Source organism: Panthera leo, chromosome Y (assembly GCF_018350215.1).
Source record: "Panthera leo isolate Ple1 chromosome Y, P.leo_Ple1_pat1.1, whole genome shotgun sequence".
Taxonomy (NCBI): domain Eukaryota; kingdom Metazoa; phylum Chordata; class Mammalia; order Carnivora; family Felidae; genus Panthera; species Panthera leo.
In genome coordinates, this window is record NC_056697.1 from 1,099,001 (window position 1) to 1,105,000 (window position 6,000).

Sequence of the window (6,000 nt, forward strand, 5' to 3'; positions counted from 1 at the left end):
TCAGCTTGGTGAACCCACCAAGAAGTGAAGGGATGACCCAAGTAGTCGGGACAATCCTTGACTTTTCATCTTGGGTCTATTCTTACCTTGGATGGACATAGTGTTCATAAGATTACCTCTTGTTAATATGGTCGTTAATTAAGGCTTTAGGAAGTACCTCATCAACGCCAAAGGAATGAATCTCTAATGTGAAATTCCAGGCAATATGGGACATAGGAGGACACAGCTGGGCATGGAGGGCTCTCCCCTCCCACCACACCTGTCCCGACCCAGCCCTTATGCTTGGACTATTGCTATAGCCGATAAGCAAAGGCCTTTCTTGGTGGGCCAGATGGACGGCACAATACAGACAGAACTGGGGTGCAGTGGGCCTGGGTGGGGTGATGATATACTAAGATAAACGTTTCTGCTCACCTAACTGCCCCCCCTCCCCGAGTCTGGGCTGCTTCCAAGAGCAGAGAATCCAAAGGGGGGGGGCTGTTATAACGTTACAGGGCAGGTGGCCAAGGTCGGCGTGCACAGGGGTGAGTCAGGCTGAGCGCAGGCACCCTGGATATGACATGACTAAACTGTCACATCTGTGCTCTTTCTCCCCCAAACCCACAACTCCTCTCTAATCATGAGATTGGCGATTAGAGATTAGCACAAACAAACTGTGAACCCAGTCATGTCCCACAAGCTCCCTGACCAACACGCCTCACAACTGCCTAAAAGTCACCAGAAACAAGCTGGGTCTGAGAAAACGTCCCGATGCACAGAAGCACTAACATGTTTGTGGTACTGGGGATGGGGACGCCTGTCCCCCCGCCCCGCTCCTTCCCTGTGACTTCCAGAAGCTCTCAGCTCCCAAAGTGGGGCTCACCTGCAGGGGAGGGGGCCGTGGGGCCTCCCCAGAGTCCTCCCCCCACCCCCGATCTCTGCTAGCTTTTGCAGTGGTGAACAGGTTGATCCTGAGGTAGCTGACGGTTGTGGGTCCACCCACAGAAAGAAACAACGCCCATGTGGTTTGGGGTTTTCCTCTGGGGTCGGTGTGAGGCCGCCCCTTGTCTGATGTCCTGTTGTCACAGTAAAGACAGACCTGCTCAGGGTGAGGGGTCCTTCTGCCCTGCTTCTCAGGCTCCCCTATTTTCCAGAGCTTGGAAACTGCGCAGAGCCTCATCTGTCTATGTTTGTGTGTGGGTACATTATGTCTATCTATTAATCATCTACTTGTCCATCTTTTCTTTTCTTTCTTTTTTCTTTCTTTCTATATGAATGTCATCTATGTATTAATCATCTATTTATGCATCTGTGTGTGTAGCAATCAGTCTATTCATCTGTCTATGCACCTATCATCCATCTATCCATCCATCATCCATCCATCTGTCCATCCATCCATCCATCATCCATCATCCATCATCCATCTATCCATTCACCATATCCATCCATCCATTCATCCATCTATCCATCCATCTATCCATCCACCCATCCATCTGTCTGTCCTTCCATCCATCTGACTGTCCATCTATCCATCCATCCATCCATCCATCCATCCATCCATCCATATCTTTTTATCTATCTATCCATCCATCCATCATCTATCCATCCATCCATGCATCCATCCATCCATGCATGCACGCATCCAACATTCATCATATATTTTTATTTATCTGTCTGTGTATCTACCTACCTATCCACCATCTATCCACCCATGTATCCATCCATCCATCCATCCATCCATCCATCATCCATTGATCCATTCACCATATCCATCCATCCATCTATCCATCCATCCATCCATCTATCCATCCATCCATCCATCCATCTATCCATCCATCATCCATCCATCATCCATGGATACATTCACCATATCCATCCATCCATACATCCATCCATGTATCCATCCATCATCCATCTATCCATTCACCATATCCATCCATCCATCCATCCGTCCATACATCCATCCATCCATGTATCCATCCATCCATCCATCTATCCATTCACCGTATCCATCCATCCATCCATCCATCTATCCATCCATCCATCCATCCATCATCCATGGATACATTCACCATATCCATCCATCCATACATCCATCATCCATCCATCTATCCATCTATCCATCCATCATCCATCTATCCATTCACCATATCCATCCATCCATCCATCCATCCATCCATCCATCCATCCATCATCCATGGATCCATTCACCATATCCATCCATCCATCCATCCATCCATCCATCCATCCATCCATCTATCCATCCTTCCTTCCTTCCATCATCCATGGATACATTCACCATATGCATCCATCCATCCATCCATCCATCCATCCATCATCCATCTATCCATTCACCATATCCATCCATCCATCCATCCATCCATCCATCATCCATCTATCCATTCACCGTATCCATCCATCCATCCATCCATCCATCCATCCATCATCCATGGATCCATTCACCATATCCATCCATCCATCCATCCATCCATCCATCCATCATCCATCTATCCATTCACCATATCCATCCATCCATCCATCCATCCATCCATCCATTCATCCATCTATCCATTCACCGTATCCATCCATCCATCCATCCATCCATCCATCATCCATGGATCCATTCACCATATCCATCCATCCATCCATCCATCCATCCATCCATCCATCCATCATCCATCTATCCATTCACCATATCCATCCATCCATCCATCCATCCATCCATCCATCCATCCATCTATCCATCCTTCCTTCCTTCCATCATCCATCTATCCATTCACCATATCCATCCATCCATCCATCCATCCATCCATCCATCCATCATCCATCTATCCATTCACCATATCCATCCATCCATCCATCCATCCATCCATCATCCATCTATCCATTCACCATATCCATCCATCCATCCATCCATCATCCATCCATCATCCATCCATCCTGAGCTTCAGGCTCAGACTTCAGGCTCAGATTCTGGACTTGCATCTCATTGGCACAGCTTGAGTCACATGTCTGAAGACAGTATGTGCCCTGATGCCATCAGCAGGTCTGGCAGAGATCAGACTCCCATTTGGGGTGGTTCTTAGAGAAAAGTCATCAGGGAAAAATCAGGAGTCGGAAGGACGGCACAAAGCATTCTTTAAAAACAAACAAATTAAAAGCGAAATAGCGTGGTATTTGTGTTCCTCCGACCGCCTTCCTGAGCAATGCTGAAGGTGGTAAGGAAAAAATGAGATGTCATCCAATACTAAATCCACCAGGGAAAGGCAGAGTCTGGAGGCATATAGGGGTAAAGAGAGGGGATAAAGAGAGAAACAATAATGTAGAAATGTCCGGTGAATATACAATGCACACATATGTTATCATCAACATGCATGAGGACCACATAACATCCCCCAAAGAGTGCGGTCAAGGGGGTCAGCCAGAGATGGAATCAGGAGGGACATTGTGGACAGACTCCTTCTTTTAGGGCAGAGTTTCTCAGCCTCGGCCCTAGTGACATGTGGGTGGCTCATTCTCTAATGTGGGGCGTCCTCTGCAATATAGGGTGTGGGGCAGCGTCTCTAGTCTCCACCCACCAGATGCTAGTAGGATCTCCTCCTCGGTGTGACCACCAGAAATGTCTCCCAGGAGACAATGAAAGATGTCCCCTGGGGCAGAACTGTTCTTGGTTGTGAACTACGGGCATAGATAGATTGGTAAGTGGATGGAAGGGTGCACAGATGCATGGATGGATGGATGGATGGATGATAGATAGATAGATAGATAGATAAAAAGATATGATGGATGGATGGATGGATGGATAGGTGGGTGGGTAGATGATGGATAGGTAGGCACATACACAGACAGATAAATAATATATATGATGGATGGGTGGATGGATAGATGATAGATAGATAGATAGATAGATAAAAAGATATGATGGATGGATAGATGGATGGATATGATGAATGGATCGATGGATGATGGATGGATGGATGGATATGATGAGCCTTAAGCCTGTTCCACAGGCTGAAAGACCTTTTGCTCGGGGTGGGGGGGTGGGGAGGGAGAGTTCAAGTTCTGTTCTCTTAAGTCCTTCACCTGATTGGAGGGGGCCCACCAACATTAAGCCTGACAATATCCTCTACTCCAAAACCCACTGATTGTACTGTGTATGTCACTCACAAAATACTTTCACAGAAACATCCAGAATGGTATTTGGCCACATACCTGGGCACCATGGCTGCGGCCAACTGGACACACACAGTTAACCATCACAGACGGATGGCCTCATGAGCTGACAGGTCAAGGGCTCACGTCTTTGCTCGTATGATTCACGGAGAGCAGAGAAAGTCTGTCTGCAGGGAACAGACCACAACAGGACCCGAGGGAAAGAATATACGCTACGTGGATCCCCACCCCCACCCCCGCAAACCTTCCACTGCCCATGGCTAAGGTGGCAGCGTTTCCTTTCTTACAGGCAGTGAATCATCCCTGAATCCTGATGATGGTAGCATAGCCCAAGCTGGGTCCTACAGGTTTCTACATCTTGAGAGATGGGGCCTTCTGTCCCCCCGGCACTCGGACACGTGCTAGTTAGACGTACGCAGGGGGAAGCTGTCCGTTCACACCTGCTCCCAGTATGTTTTCGGGAAAGAAACCCAGTTCACAAATCAGGAGAAAGCCCCCTTGCTCTCTTGCTAAGTGAAAATAGCCCGTCATCTTTCCTTGGGGCAGCTGACGGGGGAATACGACACAGCTGTGAAAAAGGAGTTGAGGTCAGACACCCGCTAACAGGTGGGTGGACCTTGAAAACACGACGCTCAGGGAGGAGGCAGACCCCCAGGGCTGTGGAGGCTGTGACTTCATTTGTGTCACTTGCCTGCTCAAGGGCAAGTGCATGGAATAAAATTGAGTCAGTGAGTGTCAGGTGCTGGGGACGGGGAGTGCAGAGGCATTGCTAATGGGGATGGGGTCTCCTTCGGGGAGTTGAGAATGTTCTGGAACTGAACAGAGGTGGTGGTCCAAATGTGCACGTGCTGGGCACCTGGGGGGCTCAGTCAGTTGAGCGTCCGACTTTGGCTCAGGTCATGATCTCACGGTTCATGGGTTTGACCCCCGAATTGGGCTCTGTGCTCACGGCTCTGAGCCTGGAGCCTGCTTCAGATTCTGTGTCTCCCTCTGTCTCTGTCCCTCCCCCACTTGTGCTCTGCGTCTGTCTCTCAAAAATAAATAAAAACATCAAAAAAAAAAATGTGCATGTGCTAACTGCCATTGAATTGTGCCGTTTAAAGTGGTGAATTTTATGTGGATTTCACCTCAGTGAAGAAAAACACCCGTTTAAACATTTTTTTTAATGTTTATTTATTTTTGAGAGAGAGAGAGAGAGGGAGACTGACCTTAAGCGGGGATGGGGCAGAGAGAGAGAGAGACACAGAATTCAAAGCAGGATTCAGGTTCTGAGCTGTCAGCACAGCGCCCGATGAGGGGCTCGAACTTTGAGATTGTGACCTGAGCCGAAGTCGGAGGCTTAACCAACTGAGCCACTCAGGCGCCCCCCGAAATACCCATTTTTACATAAGCGAGCTGACTTTTTTTGGGGGGGAACCAGGGTCAGGTGAGGCGGTCTCCTGTTTGCACTAATATATCTTGGATGTCAAGGGTTCCCCAAAATGGCCAATGCATCAGTGACCATCCCACAGCCATGCAGCCTGAGAACATTTACGAAACCCCGATGCATCACATGAACAGTTTCTGTGGAGTTTCGTGCACTGAGTCACTGTCTATGACTTTCGTTGTACTATTTCAGTGACGCCCTCTGAACACAGTCCCCGAGATGACAGTCATTTGGCTGGCCATCTGCGGGCAGGTACTCAGCGTTTATGGGTTGGAGTCTCCCCCGCGTTCGCCCATGGGGGTCTGTTCCTGGACCCAGCCATGGGCTTGGGTGACGAAGCAGGGCGGGGTCCACGTCGGGTCAGACGGGAAAGATCCGTCCTGCAGGCAGGCTGTTGTTTGGCTGGTAAACTGTGCACGGTG